The sequence below is a fragment of the Mastigoproctus giganteus genome, chromosome 10 (assembly GCF_048544385.1).
Source record: "Mastigoproctus giganteus isolate SK-2022 chromosome 10, ASM4854438v1, whole genome shotgun sequence".
Taxonomy (NCBI): domain Eukaryota; kingdom Metazoa; phylum Arthropoda; class Arachnida; order Uropygi; family Thelyphonidae; genus Mastigoproctus; species Mastigoproctus giganteus.
Genome location: NC_143584.1, coordinates 126,436,059 through 126,450,463, shown reverse-complemented (window position 1 = coordinate 126,450,463; position 14,405 = coordinate 126,436,059). Strand labels below are relative to the sequence as shown.

At 39.2% G+C, this 14,405-nt stretch overlaps 1 protein-coding gene across 3 annotated transcripts in view; it reads right to left on the bottom strand.

Annotated features, from left to right (window-relative positions):
- LOC150079276 (centrosomal protein of 104 kDa) overlaps positions 1 to 14,405 on the bottom strand; it is a 211,455-nt gene that overhangs the window by 93,606 nt on the left and 103,444 nt on the right. The window lies entirely within an intron of this gene.

Here is a 14,405-nt window from a genome sequence, read left to right as displayed (position 1 = left end):
AAGTTCCAGCACTAAGTTAGTTTAAAGGAAACCATATCAGAATGAAAAACGCTTTTAATATTTTCAAAGTAATCACCTTGAACAGCTACACGAGTGGAATCCTCACAGAGCTATTGGAACATTTTTTAAACAAGTTTGAACTGGTTACAATCAATTCCTTTGTCACATTTCTTTTAATGTCCTCTAATACTGTCAAATCATCAACTAACCATTCAGAGTGGATTTGATTTTGGGGTACAAACAGTAGTCAAAGAATACAATCCCATGCTTTACCAAAAGTTCCTTGATAATCAGAACAGAATGTGGCCTAGCACAGTTGACAACACTAACCAGACCCTCTTTTACTCAAAGTTGAGGCCTTACTTGGTGACTTCTTTTAACAAATTGATCAACCAATTTTAACCAATAAAAACTTATCAAGGAACGCGACATTAGGAATAAAATAAGCAGAAAAGATTAATCATGATTAATGATTTATGGAACTTTTGTTTGGCTTTTAAAATATCATCAATGTTTGCTTTTGAATTGCTACACCCAACCAAGAGAATTGCCTTTAAATAGATATATTTTAGAAATTTTGATCGTTTGTAGCACAGCGCGGGGTGGGGTGGGCCGGGCCAGATGAACAGACTACATGGGGTGGATCTGGCCCGCGGGCCATAGTTTGATGACCCCTGTCCTTGAGGAATGCAATATGTGTCAGGTATTTGGGTTTGTACCTGGAAGAGAGTTTGTTTTTTTACACAACATGTCAAATACTTGAAACAGAGAATTAAATTATTATATGCCAAGCTTCGGAGGGTTACTAGAGTGAAATGGGGAAATTAAGGGCGGCCTTTAAATTTATTACATAACAGTGTTTTTGTCCCCACAATCACTTATGTCTCCAGAGCTTGGTTTATGAAGGCTGAAAATTCAATAATAAAGAAACATCTTTCGGCCCAGAGATTTCAGATTCCCTCTTCTGGGTATTATTCGTGTTTTTCACACTGTATCTACAGATGCTATTCAGGTGTTGTCTGGCAAATTGTTTGCTGACCTGTTGATCATTCATTGGACTTATATATTTTCTCAGGGGAAGTATCCCTGCAAAGATATTAGGTATTTCGTCCTGCCTGGAAGGTGGGTGGGGGCTAGTGAGGCGACAGGTTGCAGTGGAGCAGAGAAGAATCTATGATGAGCTTGTAAATATATGGCAAAATCATTGTAACAGCTCTGAGAAAGGCAGCGAAATGTTTTTATTTCTGCCCTCTGTCTCTACTGTGAATTACAGGTTACAATTCAGTTTGTATGCCTGTTTCCTGCTGGAGGGGCAAGTCTAAGCTAAATCAATTCATCTTGGTCCCTTCTGGCTTTTGTTTTTGTGGGGAGATGGAGACTGGCATTCATGTCATCTTCATGGTAGATATTATGTTGACCTGTGAAGTGAGCTTGTGTCTGTACCTAGATAGCCCAATAATCAACAAATCATTTGGCCCAGATGCCAAATGATTTGTTGATTAGTTGGTCAAAACTTTATCATTGCGACTTGTTTGGTCTTGTGATAGTGCGGCTGTTTGTTTGGATCCCTGAACAACAAATTGTTTGAAGAGGCTCTTCCTCCAAGTGGTCTGGGCTGGGCAGCTGAGGTGATTGTTCCCTCAGCTGGCAGATAGAGCTTGTTTAGGACTGGTTCTTTTTGTAATTTCGTGTGATCAAAATTTTGTGAGTGGTCAAGAAAGTTGTAGAGTATAATGCCAAGAACTAGGAAAAAGATTCCGGTCCCTCCAGTGGAAGAATCAGAAGAATCTTCGGAGGAGAACTCGGAGTCTTCAGTTGAAGAAGTTACAGGAGAGGTCTCGAGTAGACCACCTGAAAAGAAAAGAATTCCAGATGGGAAGAGTTCAAGACAGAAGACACCTCTAGATTCACAGGAGAAGTCCTCGGAATATGCACGGTGTATGTTAGAACCTACCACCTTGGAGAATTTGGATCATTATAGAAGTAAATTAAGGCTTTTTGTATCGGCTTTAAAAAAGCCAAGTGTACACGATCTAGATATTGTAATGGGATACTGGGACAAGATGGCTGAGTTGGTCCAGTCTTTGACTGTTCGAAATGTGCTCCTTGAGACTAAGTTGAGCACTTTGATGGAACAGAAAGAAAAAGAAGTGGCTGTTCAAAGATCATATGCAGAGGCTGTCAGTTCCAGTAAGGTAAAGTCCAAGAATAAAATGATTATAGTGAAGGCAAAGGCGGACAAATATAGTACTAGTGACCAAGTTAAGAGTGAGTTGATGGGACGAGTTGCCCCTGTCTTAACTGATGTCAAGATAGTATCAGTTCGACCTATAAGAAATAAAAGGGTAATGATCGAAACTGCTTCTGAAGTCGATGTCAAGAAAATCGAAGAGTGTACAGAGGTACAAAAGATTGGGATGGAGGTTGAAAGGCCCCTTCGTCGGTTGCCAAGATTAGTAATTTTTGATGTTGATTCAGATGTAGATCGAGAGTCCCTAAAAATGAATTGTGGGAAAGGAATTTGGTTGACGGATTCGTCAATAAAGACCAAATTCTTTCCGAGATAAAAATACTCGCTAAAAATAAGGCAAGGAACTCTCCAGGGTACAATGTAGTGGTGGAGGTTTCCCCACGTGTAAGGAGATACCTTTTAAAATATTCAAGAGTGTTTTTGAATTGGAGCTCACACCGTGTTCGGGAGTTGTGGACACCGACACAATGTTATAAATGTATGGCGTATGGCCATGTGGCCCGGTACTGTGATGCGGGTGAGTTCTGCAGTCACTGTGCCGGGAGTGGTCATACTTTTAAGTCTTGTACACAAAGAGCGGATGCTCCAAAATGTGTAAATTGCTGGAGGAGGAAGGTGCCTTCTGCGCATGGCGCTAACAATCGAACTTGTCCAGAATATTTAAAGGCGGTTGATACTTTAAAGAGAAGAACTAAAAAGGATTAGTTGGTATCGTGTGGAGGTACCCCCCTTTTTAGTAATTGTAGGAAGACTTCTCCCGGTGGTGACTGGGGGTCGTCGGTCACAGTAACGTCAGTGTTGGGGTTCGCAGGAACTGGACCGGTGTGAGTACTGTATGATCAATTGTTATTATGAATTTTTGAAAGATCAATTGTTATTATTATTTAGTCTGGCAGGTACCAGACTATGTTTCACTAGATAGGGCAACCTACCTCCTCGTTGTGGGGACGGAAACTCGTGGTGGGGGCAGAGATGCCGACTCCGCTGCGAGGCTAAAGGGTGTGCTGTCTTTTGATTTATGTCATTAGTCAAGTTAGACTTTTGTAATTGTTTGTTGTTTTGTTAAAGATTGATTGACTAAGGTTGTTAACAAATAAAACAGTTATGATTTTAAGTGGCAGATGAGCTACGGCTCAGGTGGCCATTTGGTTTAGCTTGATTAAATGAATGTACCTAGATAGCAAGGTTTTTCCCCAGAAACTGGGGTTTTTTCGTCCAGCAAAACAGGCAAATCGACCAGAGAACACATAACAACAACAGACAAAATTCATATATGGGTATATATTAGAAATAATGGGTGGCTCTAATAAATAATTTGATTTGATTTGTACCTTGATAGAGATAATTTACCGGTTTTGTTTGTAAATCATCATAATTTTAAGCTTTTTTGTTATGTACAAAATGTTTTTAAGAGAAGATTCCGGTTACTGGACCAAATACAGTGGTGTACCTGTATGAGGTTCAGAACGGAAATTGGTGGCACTATTTGTACCGACAGCTTGTGTTTGTTTTATATACAGTAAGTGCCAGTTATAGTGAACACATTTGTAAATTGAATTTTGATTCCAATAAACAGCGATTCTAATAAGCGAAAATCGACAAATATTATCCAGAGGCTATAAAAATAAAGATATAAAGCACAAATTTACACTTTATTACCAAAGGTTTATTACCAATTAAATGATACGTAAAAATCGGAAGAATATTCAGATTTTTACATTCCGAACAAAATAAAAATAAATTTATCCACAGGTTAGCAAAATAAAAATAAATTTATACATAGCTCAATTAATATACATATTAATTAAACATAACACTTTGTAATATGATTATAACTTAAAATAGTCACTTATTTTAGATTGCTTTATATTATCATTACAAAGTCTATTTATAGATTTTTCAATATTGTATAACAGTCTATATTCACAATCACTTGCACCAGTTTCTTCCAACGCTCTCCTCAGGATGGCTATGGCTTCACGAGTTTGCCATTTTGTAACTGGAATTCATTCGGGTTCATTTTCATTTTTCTTCTCCTCCTTGGCGAAGTTATCACTAACAGACTAGGCAATTTCTTCATCTGTTAAAGCTGTAGTAAATTGTATATCACCATCTATGTCCATCCAATCATTAAATTCCTGTTCACCCATGTCTTCAGGCTTTTCAACACATGATCAATATCGTGACTTAGTTGCCCATCATGAATAATTAATCCACATTTTTTGAAACAGTTCCTAATGCAGGTTTCGGAAACTTCATTCCAGACACTCATTGTCGTATGAAGTGCATCTAGAACAATTATCTGCTTTGCGATATCAGATGATGTTCCCAAACCTTCATCTATAGAGTGGATGATTCTTCACCTCATATCCGATCTATAAAAGGTTTTTATTATTCCCTGGTCCAGAGGTTGAATCAGTGATGTGGTACTGAAGGTAGAAAAACTAATTCAATGTTTTTGAAAGTCAACTTTGGATGAGCTGGGCAGTTGTTCAAAACCAATGGAATTTTTTTGTTTTTCTTATCCAATTTCAAATCCCATTTATGAAGATAATCTTCAAATAAAGAAGATGTCATTCAAACATTGGTATTATTGGCATATTCAACAGGCAGCTGTTTTACTCCTTTAAAACATCTAGGCGATTACTCTTGCTAATAACTAACAGCTTCATCTTGATTGTTCTTGTCATGTTGCATGTTAAAAGAACTGTGATCCTGTCCTTGATCTTCTTTTCTGCAGACACAGAGGAATTTTTAAAAATCATGCAATGGTCTGGGTAGCCCTGTAGTACAACCCTGTTTTATCTGTATTAAAAATGTCTTCAGGATTATACACCGATGAGCCAAAACATTATGACCCCCTACCTAATATGATGTTGGTCCTACACGTGCAGCCAAAACAGCTCATACCCGACAAGGCGTGGATGCTACAAGATTTCTAAATGTGTCTTGTGGTATCTGGTACCAGCACGTAACCAGCAGATCCTTTAACTCCTGTAAGGTCCGTAGTTGAGACACCGCAGATCAGAGTTGCTGTTCCAACACAAACCACAGATGCTTGATGGGATGATTGATGTCTGGGGAATTTGTAGACCAGGCCAATACCTGGAAGTCTTCCTCATGTTCCACAAACCAGTCTCGAACAATCTGGGCAGTGTGGCCTGGTGCATTATCCTGCTGAAAGACAGCCAGAGGGGAAGACTGTTGCCATGAAAGGGAGTACCCGGTCAGCAATGATGTTTAGGTAGGTGGTAGACATCAGCGTACCTGGCACGTGGATGACTGGACCCAGGGTATCCCAGCAGAACATCGCCCAAAGTATGACACTGCCGCCACTGGCTTGTTTTCGTCCCACAGCGCATCCAGGCACCATCATTTCCCCAGGTAAATGACACACACATACCCGGCCATCCACATGGTGCAACAGGAAATGTGATTCATTGGACCAGACGATCTTCTTCCAATCACTCAAGGTCCAGTTTCATGCCCATTGTAGGCACTGTTGCCGGTGAACCATGGTTAGCATGGGCAATTGGAGCAGCCTGGAGCTATGCAGCCCCATTTTCAACAGGGTTCGATGTACTGTGTGTTGTGACATATTACGCCCATCACCAGCATTCCAATTACCAGTGAGTTGTACCACAGTCGCCCTTCTGTTGCCACGTACCATCTGGGAAAGCCTTCGATTGCCTCGAGCATTGATGAGCCGTAGTCATCCAACACCTCGCTGGCAGTTCGTGGGTTTTCAGTAGGTACTAACCACAGCTGACTGTGATCATCCGCCGTGCCATTTCGGATATGCTCTGACCCAGTCATCTGGCCATTACAATTTGGCGTTTGTCAAACTCGCTTAAGTCCGCTGAATTTCCCATCTGAAGAACAAGAGTAACGCTGATTAATGGAGCTCAGTATCAGGTGTTTTTTATACCATGTCCCAACCCGTGCACATACTGTAGTTCACCTGCAGTTGCTTCGATCTGCATAATGACTTGCTGGTCATAATGTTTTGGCTCATCAGTGTAAGTGCTTAACACAGTTTGCCAAGAGATTTTCAACCAGGTGTCAGCTGCAGAACCATTGGAATCCTGTTTTTCTCAGTGAAGTTTTTTGTAAACAATATCATGCTTCTCCTTCCATCTTATCAGCCATCCATCCGTCGCCTTAAACTCTTTGTGTAGTTTTTAGGCAAAATCATTAGCTTTTCGAAGAAGAATGTTACGATTGATTGGCACATTAAATGAGATGGCCTGTTTGAACCAACCCAACAGAGCCTCATCTACTGTTTGGCATTTCCCTTCACGCTTCCTTTTCTGGTCTCACAAATCAGATTAGTGTTTAATGTGTGACATGATTTTAACAATTTTGATAAAGATGACTGAGGCACTCCTAATTTTACTGCCACTTCCCTTTGAGACATATTGCCTAAGTTTAATTTATCGTACATTTTTATAATTCGTAAGTTATCTTTTACACTCAAATTCACTCTCTTTCTGTTCACTGACATTTTTTTGTGGTAGTAAAATTTAAAACACTGTAAAAAAGATAAGCATCAATCAATAACAAAGCACCCGGCACACACAAATTGGAACTAACATGATACATGCAAGTGAAACAAAGTTTAGATATAGAAATGAAGAGCATATTTCAGAAAAGGGGAAACACATTTCACCATAATAATGTGAAAACACAGAATTCCAGCTATCGGTATCCCAAATGAATAATATCCCCAGGGGCTCACATCTGGTGAGTATGGGCTTGGCACACCCAGGGTCCTGAGCTGGATATTATCATTCTCCTTTTTCTTGGTAATTCCTTTCCTCTCTCTCTCTCTCTCTTGCTTAGGGTAACTTGGGAATTTTTTTTTGGCTGGTGCAGCATAAGCCTCAGGCTTCCTTGCACCATATGACTAATAATAAGAATAATAAGAAGACAATTGAGTGTACTACCCATTTATTGCACTAACAGAATTGCACTAACAGAAAAGCCCAATAAACCGGAAACTGCAAATTGTTTTTATTGTTTTATGGTTGTGACCTCTATAAATGTGACCTCCAGAAATGTGCTTTAGAAAAATATCACAGAGGCATTCAAAATTGATTCTTATAACTGAAAATGTGATTCTAGTAAACAATGAAAGTGTAGTGCATTTTACTGATTTGGATCGGTTCTTCGAAATTTGATTATACTGAGCAGCTGATTCTAATAACCAGTGATCACTATAACTGGCACTTACTGTATGTTGAGATCACTCAAACAAATTGTTAAATCGATTGACAAATTATTAATTTAAATTAATTAATATTGTTTAAAGCCTTATGGAAATTTTAAATTTTGTAATTGTTTTTAGTGCACATGGGCTCATTGCTCTGGAGGCACAATAAATAAAATTTGAAAAAAAAAAAAAAAACATGTCTTACCTGATAGAACAAATTCCTTGTGAATAACTTCCTTGTTAGGGAAGAAAGTGATCAACATCATTTTGGTTTTAGATTTTTGAAATCAAATTTTTTTTTTGTCTCACAGGGAATGTTGATTGCCATTCTAAGCATTGTTCTTTGTTTGTAGATCATATTCAAAACAACATAACTTGTCATCAGTTACAATCAAGCTGAGTAGGATGGATGATCAATATCTTCAATGAGGTTGGACTGCTTTGAGTCCAAGCAACTTTTGTTGTTGATCAGTCAAACAGTGCAGAATGAATCTAGTGCAGATGAGCTTCCATTTGCACAATTATGCCAGAATTGCATGAATTAGTCCCTCCCCTTCCCAGGTTCTTCCATCACTCAAAGGATCATTCAGTGGACGAATGGAATCAATGTACAACATTTTTCAACCATTTCTGGGGTTTGAAACATTGTCGAGTATCCACATCACTTATCATCTTCCAGATCCACATGGCCATCTTTAAACTTCAAGCCAGTAAAAAAGATGAAAATGATATTGAGCAGAGTAAACATACATTTATTTTACTAATTGGTAAATTTCAGTTGCCCTTTTTCCCAACTTGAAACAAAATTTAATGTTTACTTTTGTTCTGTCACTTAATGCCTTAAACTAATTTACTGAGTGCGTGTGAATGACTTACAATATGCATATGACCTTCTAGAAAATGGTCTATGGGTCAGGTGTCACAGTACAAACCATGGTTCTACATCCTTTAACATATGTGCAATGTTGTTTGTTTGTTATTTGGTTTTTAGGAGCATTAGCAACTAAGGCAACTAATTAGCAACATATTGCTCCAAGGAAAATGCAGTGGTCATTCCCTGACCTTTCCGCATTCTCTGTATTTGGTGATCATGGGCTTGAACCCCGATCTAATCAAGAAGCGTGTGCTACGCACTGCTGCTCCTGCCCACCTGGCTATGGAGGTGCCATACGTGCAATGTATAGTCGTGAATTATAACTGTCAAATCTTTAAAAAGGTAAACGACTTATTTTTTTCCTCACTTTTACAAAGAAATTTTTAAAATTTCTTTGAGTCTATAATCTATAAAAATTTTTTGTTATTTTTGCTAAACAAATAGTCTTCTAAAGAATTTGGGTAACAAATTTCTTTCTATATTCTCTAAGGCAATTTCAGACAGAGTTTCAATGAAATGTTTTTCCCTATTCTTTCAGTCATAATTCGGGAACAAAATCTCCATACACTGTAATAAATTGTGCAAGTCAGAAATTCATTGAAAAAAAAAAAAAAAGAAAATGCAATTTTTTTTGCATTTTGCAAAACAAAAAAAAGTTAAGACAGTCAAAATTACAGCAACTCTCCGACTTACGTAAGGGTTGCGTTCAGTGGAACTCTATGTACTAATGATATTAAGAGTAGGAGACCAGCGGAGTTACTTAACAAGTACAAGTCAATGTTCAAAAAGAGCCATGAGTTAGGGCTGAATTTGAAATGGTCTGTAGTTCTGCCCAGACATGACGATAGGAGGGAGTATATGATGAGAGCCTTGTCGATCAATTCGGCCCTGGAGAGATTGTGCAAGGCTCAAGAGGTAGAATTTTTCTCAGCATGGTCTGTGCTTGTTAACAGGAGAGACTCCTTCTACAGGGATGGGATACACTTAAATAGAAAGGGTGCAAGAATATTTGCTGATGCTATCAAGGCAGTGTTAGGTGGATCGGAAAACTGTTGGCTTCAGGGGTACATGGACTAACAGATTAACAGTAGCTGCTGGCAGAGGTGAAAGTGATTCTTGCACTGCTTCTATTGGAAGGAGCAGAAGCCTGGAAAACAAGGTGCAGGGGATTCCAGAGACTGGTGCGAGTCATTGCAGAACAAGTAAATACATGGGCTGTGTTAGGGTAGCTAAGAATGGGAACAGTTGCATATATACTTGCGTGTACACAAATGCTAGGAGTTTGGTAAATAAATTTGATGAATTTGAGAGGTTGGTCAAAACATCAAAGGCAGATATTGTTGGGATATCAGAGACATGATGTCACACAGTATAAGGAATGCTGAACTGACATTTGGGGAGTACAATGTGTACAGGAAGGATAGACAGGATAGGAAGGGAGGAAGGGTTATGCTACTAGTTAAGAAACACATAAAATCCAAGGAAGTACAGCCAATCAACATGGCTGGACAGTGCAGTGTGGAGTCAGTTTGGTGTGACATAAGCACTGTGAAAGAAAAATTGACTTGAGACTGGTGCGACATAAGTACTGTGAAAGAAAAATTGACTTGAGACTGGTGCGACATAAGTACTGTGAAAGAAAAATTGACTTGAGACAGGCCTAATGACTCTGATGAGTATAAGAAACAGCTGTACAGAGAAATAGAGTGGGCCAGTAAATCAGAGTGTCTTATAATGTCTTATATTGTCCACATAACATAGATGGTTCGACTATTGATGATCCTGCTCAAGGAGCTGATAAACTGAATGAGTATTTTGTATCTACATTCATACATGAGAGGATTCAAGGAGGGGAATGCCAGAAGTTATCAAACTCTAATAGGGAGATAAGTGATTTTGTAATAACTCAGAGCAAAGTGCAGGAGAAATTGTTGAAGATAAACATAAGAAAGACATCTAGGATGGATGGGATCTATCCAGATATATAAAAGAAGGCAGCAGAGGAAGTAAGCAAACCCTTAGCCATAATTATAAGATCTTCCTTGGACTCATGGGGAGATACCCACGTAATGGAGATGTGCAAATGTATCCCCATTTCACAAAGGGAGTTCAATGGGTGACACAAATAATTATAGACCTGTTAGTTTAACTTCTGTTCCAGGGAAAATAATGGAGTCACTGGTTAAGTAGGTGATACAGGATCACCTAAAAAAGACAGCAGTAATAGTTCTGACACAGCATGGGTTTGTAAAGGGGAAGTCTTGTCTGACCAATCTGATTCGATACTACGATGTGGTCACAAAGGAACTGGAAGCAAAAAATAATTTTGATAGCATATACCTGGATTTCAAGAAAGCTTTTACTACTGTTGCACAGGCCTCCGTAGCCGAGTGGGCAGGAGCGGGAGTGCAGTAGCACACGCTCTTTGAGTAGACCGGGGTTCAAGCCCCTGACTGCTGAATACGGTCGATCTGCCAACCCGCACTGGACCAGCGTGGCAGATTATGGTCCATTTCCCTCAGCATGAATTGTTGAGGAGGCTTCCATCCTGCAGTGGGTTGATAATGGCTGCACTTTACTTTACTTTTTACTGTTGCACATGGAAGACTGCTATACAAATTGGAGCGGTATGGCATTAACGGCAATTTACTGCAATGGATAAAGGGATGGCTGAGTGGGAGACGGTAGACAGTGGTAATAAATGGACACTGCTCTACACAAAATAGTGTTATTAGCAGAGTCCCCCGGAGTTTGGTATTATTGTTTTGTGTATTTATTAATGACATCAATGAAGGTATGTCAGGCCTAATGTCCAAGTTTGCAGATGATACAAAGGTTGGCAGGGTTGTTAATAACAGTAAAGACAGTATGTTACTGCAGCAGAATCTAGAAAAGTTAAGCAGATGGGCTGAGAAGTGGCAACTGAAGTTTAACATTGAAAAATGCAAAGTACTCCATATGGGTAGCAATAACCTAACAGAAAAGTACCAACTGTGTGGTACTACACTCAGGGAATGAAAAAGACCTGAGGTAATTATGCAGTCAGATATGAAGTTCTCTGAGCAGTGCAGATGGGCAACCAGAGTAAATCATGGAGTTTTGTCAATGATATATAGGAATTTTGCCAGCAGAATCAAGGAAGTGATTATCCCTTTGTACAAGGCAATGGTCAGGCCACACCTTGAGTACGGTATACAGGTCTGGAGGCCTCATTTTAAGAAGGATGTAGAGTTGCTAGAACTAGTACAGAGAAGGGTAACAAGATGGGTGAGAGAAACAAAAGGGTGTGCTTATGAAGAAAGGCGTAAGTTCTGCAATTTGCAGCATCTGGAGACTAGGCATGTGCAAGGTGATCTGATCGAGGCGTATAAGGCCTTGAATGGTTTGAGCAGGCTCAATGCTGACAAAATACTTCCGCTTGCTCAGATAAAGAACCTGAGGGGGCCATAGATTGAAACTGAGGAAAGACAGTTGTTGAATAGATGTGCAGAAGTTTGCCTTTAGCCAGGAGGTAATTGATTGCTGGAACAGGCTTCCATCTGTTGTTGTGGAAGGTGATAGCTTAAATAAATTTAAGGCTGAACTAGACAAACATTTGGAGTGACCGGATGAGTGAAATGAGAATTTTATTTTTTTTTGGCTGATACTATATAAGCTTGCTTTCTTGCATCATTGCCTCAATTAATGCTAACTAATGCTAATGCCGATGGGAGATTTTAATTTCCCAGATATTGACTGAAATTTCTAAGTTGGTCACTTACACACTAGCAAGCTTTTGTAGATTTATTGGATGATTGTTTTCTACGGCAGCATGTTCGGGAGACAACTAGAGGGAGCAATACTCTTGATCTGATTATCAGTAATGATTCTTCATGCATTAAGAATCTGCAGATAAAGGAAGCACTAGGTGGCAGTGATCATAGTGTGCTGAAGTGGGATTTATTCAAGGATATTTACATTGAATAAATGATATTTACACGATGATTTATGACAATGAATGATATACACACGATGATTTATGACAATGAATGATATATACACGGAGATTTGCAATGATTTACTCAACGATATTTCTCATAGGGTGTTGGGATCACAGAACAGTACGGATGGTGGATTTTTGGCTGCTGTAAAGGGATAAGTATTTTTTAATTTTTAATGTATTCTTCATTATTTAATATAGTACATTGTGTTTTACGGAGATATTAAATAGGTTTAGTAGCATTCGTTAGCTTCTTATTTTGAATTTTACTAGCGATTTTGGAAGTTACGACTCCCGTTGTTGGTGCCAATATTGTTGAACGAGCCGCCATATTAGAGACGATAAGAAATAGATTAACATATATATATATATATATATATCTCAAACTGATAGCATAAGGTATAAAGTTAAACTAGATAGCGTAACACGAAGCACTGCATTAGGAATCTGTTAACTTATTATAGTATTATCAATTAATCAAAAATATTATTAATCTTATTAAATTTCATTGTTAATTAAATTGTATTTAAATGGAAATCATGACCCAGACTAGAGCTGTGAAGCAAAGATCCCAGACTAGCGAGAGTGCTGTGGCTCGGGGGAGAAATGAAAGGGGCGATTCTCCAACACATCACAGTCTCAAAAAATGTGCAAAATATGAAATGTTTGCCGACCTTTCTAATACAGGACAAGATCTAGCCAAGGAGGATGCCTTTGTGTGTGCTAGGTGTCTGGAGTGTCAAGAAATTAGGCACCAACTCAGCGTTCTGATGGGTGTCTATGAGAGCTTGAGGTGTAGGGTAAATGCCCTCGAAGAAATTAATATGAGGGGCCCATCAGGCTCTCAGTTGCCCAGCTCAACTACAGAGCTCACTCCTGTGCATCAGGCAACACAGCGGCAATCTCCAAGGCAGAATGCGCTGGTCCCAAAGCAACTAGTTATTGTCGGTGACTCTATTGTCAGGGAGACGGGGAATAGACTATGTAAGAAGGATAGGTGGAACAGGACCAGGGTATGTCTGCTAGGGGCAAAAGTTGATGACGTAGAGCAGATATCATCTTTTCAGGGCACAAAAGGTGATATTGTTGTACACGTTGGAACTAATGACATTAAGAGTAAGAGATCTGCAGATTTACTCAACAAGTACAGGTCAATGTTGAAAAAAAGTCACGAATTAGGGTTGAATATGAAAGCGTCTGCAATTCTGCCCAGACACGATAGGAGGGAGTATATGATGAGAGCCTTGTCGATCAATTGGGCCCTGGAGAGACTGTGCAAAGATCAAGGGGTAGAATTTTTTTCAGCCTGGTCTGTGCTTGTTAACAAGAGAGACTGCTTCTGCATAGAAAGGGTGCAAGAATATTTGCTGATGCTATCGAGGCAGTGTCAGGTAGGTCGGAAAACTGCTAACGTGGGGGGGGATACGCAGACTAAAAGGTTAACAGTGGCTGCAGGCAGAGGCAAAAGTGATTCTTGCACTGCTTCTATTAGAATGGACAGCAGACTGGAAAGCAAGGTAATGGAGATTTCCAGGACTGCTGGGAGTCATAGTAGAACAAGTAAATACATGGGCTGTGTTAGGGTGGCTAGGAGCAGAAACAGGTGCATGTATACTTGCATGTACACCAATGCTAGGAGTATAGTTATTAAATTTGATGAGCTTGAAGTGATAGTGAAGACATCAAAGGCAGATATTGTTGGAATATCAGAGACGTGGTGTCACACAGATATAGGCAGTGGAGAGTTGGAATTTGGAGAGTACAATGTGTATAGGAAGGATAAACAGGATAGGAAGGAGTCTAGGAAAGTTTATCGCCAGCAATTAATCGCTATCAGTTTACTGCCATACACTGCTATTTACAGCGGTAAACTAGCAGTTTACAGCTAGTTTATCACATAAACAATTCATAGCCCACAAATGATCGCTAGCATATTTTATCGCAGGCAATACTACCGATTTATATATAAATTTATTGGTCATTTTAAATTGAAAATAAGGTTTTTCTATAGGTGTTATTTAAGAATTAAGTGCAGCTAAAAATGGAAGTTATATTCTAGGTATACATTTCCTAGAAATACATACCATTG